This window comes from Canis aureus, chromosome 18 (assembly GCF_053574225.1).
Source record: "Canis aureus isolate CA01 chromosome 18, VMU_Caureus_v.1.0, whole genome shotgun sequence".
NCBI lineage: Eukaryota > Metazoa > Chordata > Mammalia > Carnivora > Canidae > Canis > Canis aureus.
Window position 1 is genome coordinate 17,084,341 of NC_135628.1, and position 12,867 is coordinate 17,097,207.

Genomic DNA, 12,867 nt, shown 5'->3' on the forward strand with positions numbered 1-12,867 from the left:
GGCAGACACTTAATGGACTGAGCCACCCAGGCACCCCATAAGCAAATACTTCTTGAATGTTCTCTCTGGGTATAAAACTAGGAGCACAGAGGCAAATCTGACATAGCCTTTTATCCTCAAAGAATTCACAGTCTAATTCGGAGAGACCATTTCTATGCATCACTTATACATCACTCTCTGCCCCACTGTGGGTAGCTGGTAACCTAGTAGGTCTCCAATAAGAATTTATGAAATAAATCTGAGCACTCATTGCTCCTAGACATATGGAAGACAGTTTCCTCCCCTACCAGCTCTTCCTCACCTCTACCTTGCCGAGCCCCACCTCCCCTGATATAGTTCTTCAATGTGTTCCTAAATCTGAATGATAAAACTTTTAATTCAGGGGTAAGGAAAGCAAGATGATAATTTTGGCTTAAATCAACAACAATAACAACAAAACCCCTGAAAATGTTGGATCGAAAGCCACAACGTTTCAGCAAAGAAATGTGATTCCCTCTCTATATTCTCATCTTATTTATAAGTGTTTTGCTGCAAAGTGAGTGAACTGCCGAGCTCTATGTCACAGCCTGCAGCACAGCAAACTGGCTTTTTCTGAAGCTCATAATGTGATAATTAAATTGCTAACAGGCACCTTAGTGATGGCATTTGCTGAAGATGTGAAAGCCCTCTCACAATTGCACCTTTCTGGAGGGGACTCGTCAGTAGAAGCACAGTGATCAACTCAGGGTGTCTTTTTTATATATATATATTTTCTTCCATGAGTACATTAAATTTTTATGTGGAGTGAAATGGGACAGGACTTGTTTCCCTTCCACTGCACAATGATTTATTACCCAAAAAAGACCGCAGAACTAATTAGCAGAGTAATTAATTAATATAAATTTGCATATTTGCATTTGCAATTAGTGCAGCCGACTGATTAGTCTGAAAATGAGAAGTTTGACTCATTAGATGTTAGTGTCTGCTGGACCAGAAAGCGGCTGCCAGATGAGGCGGAAAAGGGTGGAATAAGCATGTGTGTTTCTTTTGTTAGAAGAATGGAGAATATGCTCAGATATCTGGGGCCAGACATCAGGGCTCGCAATTTGAAAAAAAATAAATTATTTGCTTCCATTTCTGCTACTCAATGTTCCTTGCCCTTTTGCCTACGGCAAGTTATTCCAACCAACCCTGGAAGCGAGCATGCCCCTCAGACTGGGCTCCTCCTATTCCCCAAAGGCGGAGGGGTCTGTGTTGTTTGTGGGCGAGCAGGAAATGTGTCCTGGTTTGATGTCCCAAGAATGTGACTCCTGCACCCAATTCAGTGGTTCTGTCAAAACAGTTCTCCCGTGTTGATGAGGACCCTCAAGGGACTGTGTGAGTAGACTACCTTCCCTTCAGGGGCTTCTCCGGATTGCAGTCCCTTTGTTCCTCGAGCTGATAGCAAAGCTCAAAGCTCTCCCATCTAGTTGACTGAGTGAATCCATTTCTGCAGAATGACATGGGGCAAATAAACTACAAACATACCCAGAGAGGCGCCTGGCGTCTACACAGACACCAAATAGCAGGCCTGAAGCATCCATAAGTAAAGTGAGAGACTTGCTCAAAAATTTCCAGGAAGGTTGGGGAAACAGGGTGAATGAGAACTAGCATCTTGATAGGACTCCACTAAATCAATTTTCAGGGGAAGGATGCACATGGCACATGACCCGGTATGAATGCTTTCTTTAGTGAGAAGGGGTATTTTTAATCTCAAGTCACACCAAAAGGGAAATTAAAGTATTTCATTTGTTTCTTTAACATTCCTTCCAAAAATGAAATGAACTGTATATACTTTCCTTGATGTTCGCATATCTTTTATGGATGCCAAAAGCAATTTCTGAAAAATATGTCATATTGGCCCAATCCTATGGATTCTTTGTGGATGAAATTATCACTGAGCTTTGTTAATGTATGAAATAACTTTCTGAACCACACAATTAGTTATGTTGTGGCTCAGCTCCCGTCCTCAAGAGATTCTAGAAAGAAAATATACATGTGTCTTGTATCAGAGTTGTACTTTTACTTTGTTTTTGCATTATGTTTTTCAGGTTCAAATAACATCAAGGGCCTCCCACCACCACTATACCCTAAACCAGGGCCTCTACCCTGCCCATTCCGGGGGATAGCAGTCTATCGTGTTCCTGTCTGTTCTCCAGACCTCACTTCCAATTTCTGCCAACAGAGCAAGTTTCTCACTCCATTTTTTGTTCTCTGAAGCACCTTGTTCTTGACCCTGACACACTGCTAGCCAGACAGCATTACAATTATTCTTCCATGAGTACATTAAATAGGTTTAATAGCTCTATACCTCTCTCTGTCACTTCTTGGACTGAGAACTTTTCTGGCATGGCTGTCTTATATTTGTGTGTTTGCACCTGAGAGCCCAAAACATGACTTGGTACATAGTAGATAATAAATGTGACAAATTAATGAAGGCATTTATGGTTTGACTATAGAATAAATTCATCTAGAGATTTGCCCACAAGGAGAAAAAGCAACTACAAAACATAGACAAGGAACTGAGTAAGAAGAAATACAGTCAAATAAAATGGAAGAACATTAAAATGACCAGTGGATCAGTATAGTTCTGGGTCAAACTTTTCCTTGGGATCTGTGCTTCACTTCTCTTGGTCTTTCCCTCTCTTGGTGCTTAGAGAAGGATCTCTGGCACCTCATTGATATCTGGCAGATATTGAAAATTGGATTCTTTGGCATTTTATAACAAACAATGCCAACTTCTTTACACACAGGTTAAAAATAAAGATAAAATTTAGACAAGTAGCCTATTATTCTTAACCACAGCCTAAAGCTTACAGTTAACTAGTAGTCCTAAAAGAATTGGAGCTGGTGAACAGGGATTATAAACACCTGCAAAAAAATTAATGGCGAGGCAAAAGGCCCGATGTGGTGTATGAATCCACATCAAAAGGAAACAAATCTATTTTGATGCTATCAAGTATTATTCTGTTTGTTTGTTTTGCTTTACCTCAGTCTTCCCTAATAGACCCTAACCTTTTTCAACATTGTATTTTCCCATCCCCAGAGCAGATACCTAGTATGATGCCTGTAATGTGGGCAGCACTGGATCAGGGAGGAGTAGAATTTAATACAACGACCTGGATTAATTTAGACATTATTTCAATCTAGTATCTCTGATACATGTCACCATGTATCTTAAGAAACACCCGGGACACATTCTGATTTATAATTCTTTTCTTCTGTACAAATTTTTGTACACAAATACTGCACTGGTTGTCACTCAATCACTTATTTCTTTGTTGGTCTGTCTGTTTGTTTTAAATTTATTCTCCACTTATCTCCAAAAGGATTTGAGGTAGCAATTGCACTGAACATTTTTATATCCTTTGTAAAGCAATTCACCATTTAAAAAGATTCCTTGTTTCCTAACAGTGCCATAATACATATGATAAAATATATCTTTATATTTGTTTTCTATAAACTGCATGGTTTATTTTCTGGAAATGTATCACAGATATATTGAGAGGACACCAGCAACGATGGATGGCAATACCTTCTGTCTTTATCACTGGAATAGAGGGAAAATAAAGTCATATCTCAGAAAATGTACGGTAAGAATAGCTATAATTGTCCATTCCATATTTGCTTGTTGAGAAAACGAGGAGTGATTTTTATACTTGTCTGAAAACATAAATTAGGACTTGCTTATCCATTTAGTCATTTCCAAATGAGACATGAAAATATGGACTCATGCATTACTACCGTCCAAACATGGTACTTTTGCGCAAAGACTTTGTTTCTCTGGTTTTGTGTTTTTAATCTCCTAGTCAAATACTGACCAGAAACAAAAGAGATTTAATTGTGAGGGTTGCTCCTTATATTTAGGAAGTTACAACCCAAAAGGGACGCATGGCTCTGGTAATGACAGAAACTTTTTTGTGCCCTGGTAACTTAAACACTGATTTTTTTTCTATAAAAGAATCATTCCAGATCATTAGTCCATTAGGTGAATTAAACACTTTGGCTGTTTTAGTAAAAACACAATTGCAGCCTTTTAACATTTTTTGAAAAAGGAGGCACTTATGCCCCTTGCAAGGCCCAAGTCTTTAGCAACTGTGCGTCTCTGTGGTTTTGCCTCCCTGGAATACTCACTGACAGGAGGGATCCCTCTGACCAAGGACCTTTAACATTTAAAATGTATTTTGTGTATTCATCCTCTCTCTATCTTTCACAAACTATAAGGTTTAATAGCGATTAACACTAGACCACAGCACTTTCAAATTAACAATAGCCCTGCCAGTTCTAATTGGTATTCTAATTAGCCCAACCGATTCAACTAATTAAGAACATTAAACTTTTTAACAAAGGCTATCTTGCTTTGTGTGTTGTAAAATGGAATTTAAGAGGGGTGGCGATGGTGGGGGAAGGGGGGAAGAACGGCTGGATTTCCATTACAGACAGAGAAGCAGCTCCGAGTCTGGAGAAGGGTGGGTGAGGATGGAGTGAAGGGCCAAGGCAGCCTTTGCATCCGAGATGGGTGAAAACAGGATCATGCAGCTATGCTACCCCATGGTCCGGGTGCCTGCTGAGACTTCTTAGAGGTGGAATTAAGGACGAGGCTGGTCTGTGTTGGTTCACAATGAAGTGGAATCACAAACTGTCCAGCTTTATGTACAGTATGACCCTTGTTACAATGAAGGAGATCGGGGCTGCACAACTGAGTCTACAATTTCAAAATGTGTTTAATTGAAATCTCCGATTCTCGGGCACCTCTGTGCTCTGGTAAACTTGGCAATGGAGCAGGATGAGCAGTGCAGGCTATGCTAGGGCTGGCTAGATGTACGGTGAAAATCAAAATTGTGACATTAGACTCGACTCCCCTCTTTCTCTCACATTCCATGTCTTGTCTATCAGTAGATTCTGGGGACTCTTCCTTCAAAACAAATGCCAGTCCTGGTGACTTCACTCACTTCCCATACAGAACCATTCACATCCAAGCCACCAGGGCCAACACAGAAGGAGGTGCACACTCCCAGGATTGAACTATCCCAGGAGCAGAACCCTAAGGGTAAGTGCCTCCTCCAGCTTAGAACCCCAGATGCCTTCCTGGCTTTACCTCATCACAGCTCTGCACCAACCATCATCTTTCACCTTGACACCTGCAGTTGCCTCATGACTGACCTCCACTTTACTTTCGCCCCCTTAAAGCCTATTCTCCACCAGCAGCTCAAAGTAGCTCCAATGACAGCCCATCATGTTTAGGAGAAAGTTTGCAAACCCTCATCATTGCTCACCAGGCCTTATATGATTTGCAACTAGCTACCTCTTTGGCAATCAATCTTCCCTGTTGTTTCTCATCCTTGGTCACTACTCTCCAGGCATGAGGGCTCCGAGCTCTGTCCTAGCTGCAGGCTGTAGAGGGTACATTATCTGCAGAGAATTTAAAAACATTTAAAACACTGACAGAGTGTATCTGCTTTTCACAACCTCCATTTACTAACCGTTCTAAATGATGCCAGTGAAAATACTTTTCTCAGCAAAGAAACAATCTCATGTTGTTCTACGTCTGGGCTGGCCAGCGTAACAGCTATTGAGCACTTCAGATGTGGCCCTAGTAACTGACAAACTGAACTTTACATTTTACTTAACAAATTTAAGAACTGAGACCTGATTAAACTACTGGAAAACTTTTCAGAATGTTTTTTTAACAATTCATGTATGTGAATCCATTGTCTGCTGTAAATTTTATGAAATCTAAAGCCAAATCAAGTATTTCTGATGGAAACTTAGCATACAAATGGAGATGAACTTCAATGTAAAATACATACCAGAATTCTAAAGCTTAGTACAAATGTAAAGAATGTAAAACACATCATTAATTAATTTTTATATTGAACATGTTGAAACAATATTTTCATTATATTGGAGGATAGTGAAACATAGTACTAAAATTAACTTCACCTGTTTCTTTTGCCTTTTTTTTTTTTTTACTATAGATACCAGAAAATTTTAAATTACATATGTGGCTCACATTATATTTGGAAAGTACTGGTCCAAGTTCTAAACCAGGGTATGCAAATTACTGCCTATAGGCAAAATTCAGTCTACCATCTGTTTTTGTACAGGCCAAGAGCTAAGAACATTTTTGCCTCTTTAAATAGTTGAAAAATACCAAAATAAGAACCAAGATTTTATAACATGTAAAACTGTATGAAATTCAAATTTCCATGTCCATAAATAAAGTTTTATTAGAACACAGGCACTCTCATTTGTTTGTGTTTATATGTTGTCTTTGGCTGCTTTCACATTGTAACAGTAAAAGAGACCTCAGGACTTGCAAAGCCTTTAAGTATTTACTATCTGTCTTTTTAGGGAACAAATTTGCCCACCCTTGTTTTAAAGAAATGATTCCTTTGCTATTGAGTTTTAATATATGTTCTAAAGGAAAGTAAATTCAGAGATTTCCTTGTGACATAGTTGGCCCCTGACACACACAGACAGAAACTACAAGCCAGGCATGTGGATACAAACAAAAAAGAGCACAGATACTTTGTAGGAGTACTGTGACAGATAATGTAATAAAGCACCCAAGAGAGCCTAACGCTTAGTAAGCACCAAGTAAATGCTCTTTCCCCGAAAAACAGCCTCCTAAGGAGCTTATCTCATTCCAGACCAGGAGACAGATAGGTAAGCGGGCAATTATAATTTCTCATGGCAAGTATAGCTGTCCAGGTATTTACAAGGAAGTATCTGATATAGTCTGAGGGGAGATATTAATCAATGGGCCTTCAGATTGACTCTGGTATTACCAAGAGGCCACTTTTGTAATACAATCATCATTCGTCTCCAGTTCTGAAAGTCCTGTGCATAATGTTTGTCACTACTGTTAGTGATCTGTGACAGAAACACCAACCAGAATACTTTTTAAGTGAATTTATTGTTTCCATAACTAAAAGTCCAGGGTAGGACTTGCTTCAAACATGGTTTGATCCAGGTACTCAAAAAAGTGCCATCAAGAATCTGTCCATGCCAGGTCTTGACCTGTGTGCATTCTTCTCAATCAGCCTCCCCTCAGGAGTGGCCAAGATGGTACCCGCAGATCCAGATTGACATTCCTCCAGTTCAGCAGCCTCAGTGGAAAGGACATGCCTTTTTCTAGTAATTCCATCAAAAGCCTGGAGCTGATTCTCACTGGGATCACATGGTTCATGGAGTGCTAGCAATCACTCCATGTTACGGGATAGAATTTACCCAACAGCCAGGTCTGAGCCCTAGGTCTAGCCTTATCTTTGGGAGGCATGCGGACAGACAATGTAGGAGGCTTCATCAACTAAAGAAAGGAGGGGCATTTTTACCAAAATATGAAGAAATGACTCTTGGCACCCGGAAACACATGGCATGCATCATAAAAAAAACAACAAGTATTCTAGAAACTGAAAAACAATCACTAAGTTATGATTCATTTAAAAAGAACAGCTTCTTTTGTGTTGTTCAGAAGTAATGTTTAACCAGGTAATTGTTTTAATATTGAGAAAGAAAAAAAATGTATAGAAGATAAATTAGATAAAATATATTAGATCACAATATTTTTTTAAGAAATTTGACTTCTTTAGGACACTTATATGAGATAAGTATAATTCTAATGACAACAATAAATTAATCTAACATTTTTCATTTCCAGTTAAAGTCTTCTTAAAGAATGAATCTAGATTTTGTGCCAGCTATTTCCAAGAAATCATATTTATTCATCGGGGTATGTGGATGTGTCTATGTATATATGTGTGTATTTCTGTGTGTGAGCTGTAAAACAAAAATAAATGAACAAAATGTTCCCCTTTTAAAAACATGTTCTTTAAAGTAAATAATGATAAAGCTACTTTTTTCCATTATCTTTTGCTAGACCAAAAAATAGGGTGAGACCCCTGTATAAAATTTGGGGGGCACCTGTTATGAACTGAATTTGTGCCCCCAAAATTCATATGCTGAAGCCCTAGCTCCTGAAGTGATGGTATTTGCAGATGGGACTCCGAGAAGTTATTAGGATTAGATTAGGTCACAAAGATGCAAAGATGTGGCCTTCATGATGGGATTAGTGGCCTTATAAAAAGAGAAAAAGATGTCCTCCTCACTTCCTGTCTCTCCCTTCCTCTCTCTTTCTCTCCTCCCTACCCCCACCTCCTATATGTGTACAGATGAAAGGCCATGTGAGGACACAGCAAGAAGGTGGCTGTCTGCAAGCCAGGAAGAGTAACCTTCATCATCACAAACTGAATTTGTTAGCACACTGATCTTGGATTTCCAGCCTCTAAAACTCTAAGAAGTAAACCTTTGTCATGTAAGCCACCCAGTCTAGGATATTTTGTTCCAGCAGCCTGAGAAAACTAAGACAGCACCAAAATCAAGATAAATAAAATCCATAATACAATGTTTTTAAAATTCAAAATTAATGCAAAAATTCACAATGAACGAAATACCAAAATTTTATGTCTTCATTGGCCAAATCTAGTGACTTGCTTCTGCTTTTGATCTTTAGGTATCTGAAGATAGTTCCAATTTTTAACCTTTGGAAATTCCTAGGGTTTTCTGGGTAACAACTCTCAGTATTTTGGCACTGAGGATGGTGCCCCCAGCAGGGCTGAATTCATGGGTGTGCCACCTGTGTCCCCTGTGCTTGGTTTAATGATCTGGTGATGCCACCTTGTAATTTTTAATCATTTCTGGAAAAGGGGCCCATATCTTCATTTTGTTCTGAGCCCCACAAATGATGTAGCCAGCCCTGCACACCTGCTTTAGGTGTCCTTCATTCAACAATAAGATAAAATCCATGATTCCACACACCCCATATTTGACTGAACCTAACGCAGTCAAAAAAGGGAGCCTGTGAAACACTTGAGGTAAAAGGGAAAGGTGGATTTCCCCCTGCTATGTAGGCACCACCGCAGAAACCAAGAGCAAAAGAGAAGAAGAAAGTAAAGTAAATCAGTGAGGGAGATTCAAACTGTCCATCACACTCATCATAAACAAAGACACATTGGTCCTTGTGGGGTACTAGGTGTGTCCCATCAGAAATTTAAGTCCTGTGAGAAATTCCAGAAGAAAAGGAAACCATCTGATGGAATGATAAGTTTGGGACATGTGCCTACCATATCCTGCTCTTGGAGAGTCATAATGTACAAAAGTACACAGAAGAACCCAAGACGACATGCTTTAAAGAAAACAAACATCTTTGACCGTGCAACTCTTTTTCTTTCTTTTTTTGAGTGATTCCTATTAATAGTCCAAAGAGGGGGCCACCTGGGTGGCTCAGTGGTTGAGCATCTGCCTTTGGCTCAGAGCGTGATCCCAGGGTCCTGGGATCGAGTCCCGCATTGGGCTCCCTGCATGGAGCATGCTTCTCCTCTCTCTGTCTGTGTCTCTGCCTCTCTCTGTGGGTCTCTCTTGAATAAATAAATAAAATCTTTAAAAAAAAATAATAATAGTCCAAAGAGCATTCTTTGGGCAACACTATATTAGTGCATGGTATATTAATTGGAAAGTGTATTTTGGGAGGGAAAAACAACTTGAGTTCCCAGAATAGAGGCAGCATATAGAGTTGCCAGGTAAAATACAGGATGCCCAGTTAAATTTGAATTTCAGATAGACAATGAATACTTTTTAGTATAAGTTTGTCCCACATCTAAATATATCTGAAATACAAATTCAGCTGAGTGTCCTGCATTTTTATTCACTAAAATCTGGCAATTTCAGTGGCATACCTATATTGCCATATCCCCACACCAGGTGTATTTCATATGCACAGTGGGTGGCTTATGAAAACTGGAAGGCGGAAGAACTAGAGAGGCAGGCACTTCCACAGATTCTTCCTAAAGTCCTTGTGGGTTAGTGGGTAACTCCCAAAGCATAGTGATTCTCAACCAGCTGAAGATTTAAAAAAATGCTCTTGGCCACGCCCTACCTCCAATGACAGGTAGATTTCTCCATCAGGTGTAGTACAGAAGAATAAAAATGAGTATAATCAACCTTGTATTAAATTTTCTTTCTACCAACACAGTCATCAAATATTTTTATTATTTTTATGGAGGACAGTGCCTCTGAAAGTCAAGTGTTCAGGGCCCAGAAAAGTTCTCATTTTACCCTGCCCAGAGATTCTGAATTAAAGGCCACATCCCCACCTATACAATTGCCTCCCTCTTTTCATTTAGTTTTGACTAGAATTGCCATGGAAAATAAAAGTATGTTTTCTCGGGAGGAATAGTTAAAAATGAAATATTCAAAAGGCCATAAGAGTTACATTTTAGAATTTCCTTTCAATCCAGTCTTTTCTTGCTGTATTATAACTCTCCAGGTAAGAGGTCGATTTCACCCACATTTCCCATATTTTTATCATCACCACCACTAAAAATGTCTACGGTCATTTCAGAACAAAAAGAAACAGACCTCTGTGGAGCCAGATGAAATGACTCTTGCCCTACACTTCAGCAATGTCTCTACATGAATCTAAATGTCCCTAAAGACCAGGAGCCCCTCCGCGGCGAGGCCCATGTTTTATTCATTTACCATGCTAGGCACTCAGTAACTGCAGCAGTTGAAGTACATGCCATCATTGCGTGCCCTGTCTGGTCTTTAATTCATTTATCTCTATTTCACTTCCAACACTGAGTTTTGCTCAGCCCCCTCCCAACATGGACCGTTTGTAAAAGAGTTGCTAAACCGGAAAGGCCTTTGCTTTGGAGAACAGAGAAATCATTATTAATATCATGAATTTCCCATTCCTTATCTGTCCACCAAATGTATGTGCTGCCTCAGTCGCCAAGGAACTAGCAGAGCCAGATGGAGCATGACGGAGGATGGTTCCTTCCATTCTTTTAATGTCGACCATCTCCAAAAACAGGTAATAGTGGAAAAAGTAGAGCTAGGGTACTTCAAGTTAGCATCACCACTGACAGGCCGAACTTACATTCTGCAAATGGTAGAAAGTCCAGCTGGGGAATGCTTAATCTTCAGATCAAAAGGATAACGATAGATTTCCTCCAGAAAATGACACTGGGCAATAAAAGAATTCAAAGCCATGTGCCACAATCTTAGACTGGATCTTGTACCAATATCGGTGGCCAAAATGCACTGCAAACTGCTTAGTGGAACAAGTTACTCTAGCTTTTGAAAGAGATAATTAGCACTGGAGCAGCCTTTTTGGATAAAGAGCCAGGAAGGAGATAGCTGGGTTCAGCCTTCACATACAGACTGTATAAAATTATGGATCATTATTGCCACGACATAGACTTGCTTTCTGAAGGGTTTTTGCTGCTTAAAGAATTACATATAATCTGTCACCTAACTTATGGTATGTGGGGCATGAAGCTCTTTGTCACTGACTTATTACCTCATTGCTTAGCCATGGTGTTAATGAAGCAAAGATCACAGCTTTGATTGACAGATGGGTCTCATCACTTTAAGGTGTTCTGCAGCCAAATGTGATGTACCGCAATCAATCGATTCATTTCTACTACCAATATTCTTTGAGTCCCTACTATGTACTTCAGTGTGTTGTTGACACAGGAACCACAAAACAAAATGAAACAGAAATCCGAGATAGTTTTTATCTTCACAAGCTAATGGGGGAGACAGATGCATTCACAAATAGATACACTACAAAGCAAATTATGCTAAGCACAATCATAGAAGCACAAAGTGTAGTGGGAAATCAGAAGAGAAAGATTAATTCCAACCCATGAGGATGTGAATGGATAGCCACGAATTTATCACCACCCCAGGAACAACAACTTACCACATATGTTATAATAACAGTGGGCTAGGATTGCTATTTTAAAACGCAAATGAAAAAATATTGTAATTGGATGAGATTTGCCAGCCAAACAGAGCAAACCAACCAGAAGTCTAAAATACAAAAAAGGCAAATAATGATTTGGGTTTTTGCATTTTGTGCAGGATTCGTTAGCAGCTTGTTTTATTGCTATAGGGGTGGACCATGTTTTTTTTTTTTTTTTCATGTGATCTGGAGGTTATAAGATCTACCTGCATGTGGCAGATCGCAGGGCAAATATGTGCATCCCCTGGGGAGCGATTGGATCATGCCTGTGTGCTTTTAAATCTGTGTTGTTAGTAAGGTTAGCCTTTCGACCTAATGCTTTAGTTTCCAGAGTCATCTTGTGGGCTTATATTAGCAAGCATGTGAACATTAGGACTAAAAAAAAAAAAATAATGCTTTCTATCTTTTGGGTGTGTGGTATATGCTTCCATCAAAGCCACTATGAGATTCAAAAGTAGGTAGAGACAAAGAGCAAAGCTTGCAATGTTTCTATGCAAAAGAAATGGAGTATACACAGCCAAGAAGTTTTCAGATCTCTAAAAGATCTGTTGCCCGGTTCAGACTTCACTGAGAACTTATTTGTCCTGAAGGTACTGTTATCTTTCCTGGCCCAAGATGCTGAAATTGCAAGCCGAAACCTATATTTTCAGAACTGGTTGTCCTGACATCAGAATATATGTTCCCCACTTGCACCCTGAATGCTTGGGTGACCAGAGGTCATTGCCATAGACATGAGTTAAGAAATTATTTCATATAAATGTTTTTCCTTCACAAAGAGTTAAGAAATTATTTCCTATAAATGCTTTATACTCAATTCTCTCCGTTTCCATTTTTATTTTAAAATAATCTGTCAAATAATAGTGCAGTGCTTACCATGGGCCAGGGACTCTTCTAGCCATTCCCATCTAACAGACTATAAGGTAAAAATATAATTATTCCCACTTGATATATGGAAATGCTGAAGAATAGGATCTTGCTCAGGGTAACCAGCTAGAAAGTGTCGGAACCAGCGGGTCTGGCTACAGATACCATTCTTGAAT

General features: G+C 39.4%; 1 long non-coding RNA gene across 1 annotated transcript; it reads left to right on the plus strand.

Moving 5' to 3' along the window:
* The first annotated feature begins 2,751 nt into the window (after positions 1–2,751).
* LOC144288278 (uncharacterized) lies at positions 2,752–8,339 on the plus strand. Its single transcript, XR_013356241.1, has 4 exons — positions 2,752–3,611; positions 4,982–5,068; positions 7,682–7,753; positions 8,193–8,339. It is a non-coding gene; the product is annotated as an uncharacterized LOC144288278 (long non-coding RNA).
* Positions 8,340–12,867: the final 4,528 nt, after the last annotated feature.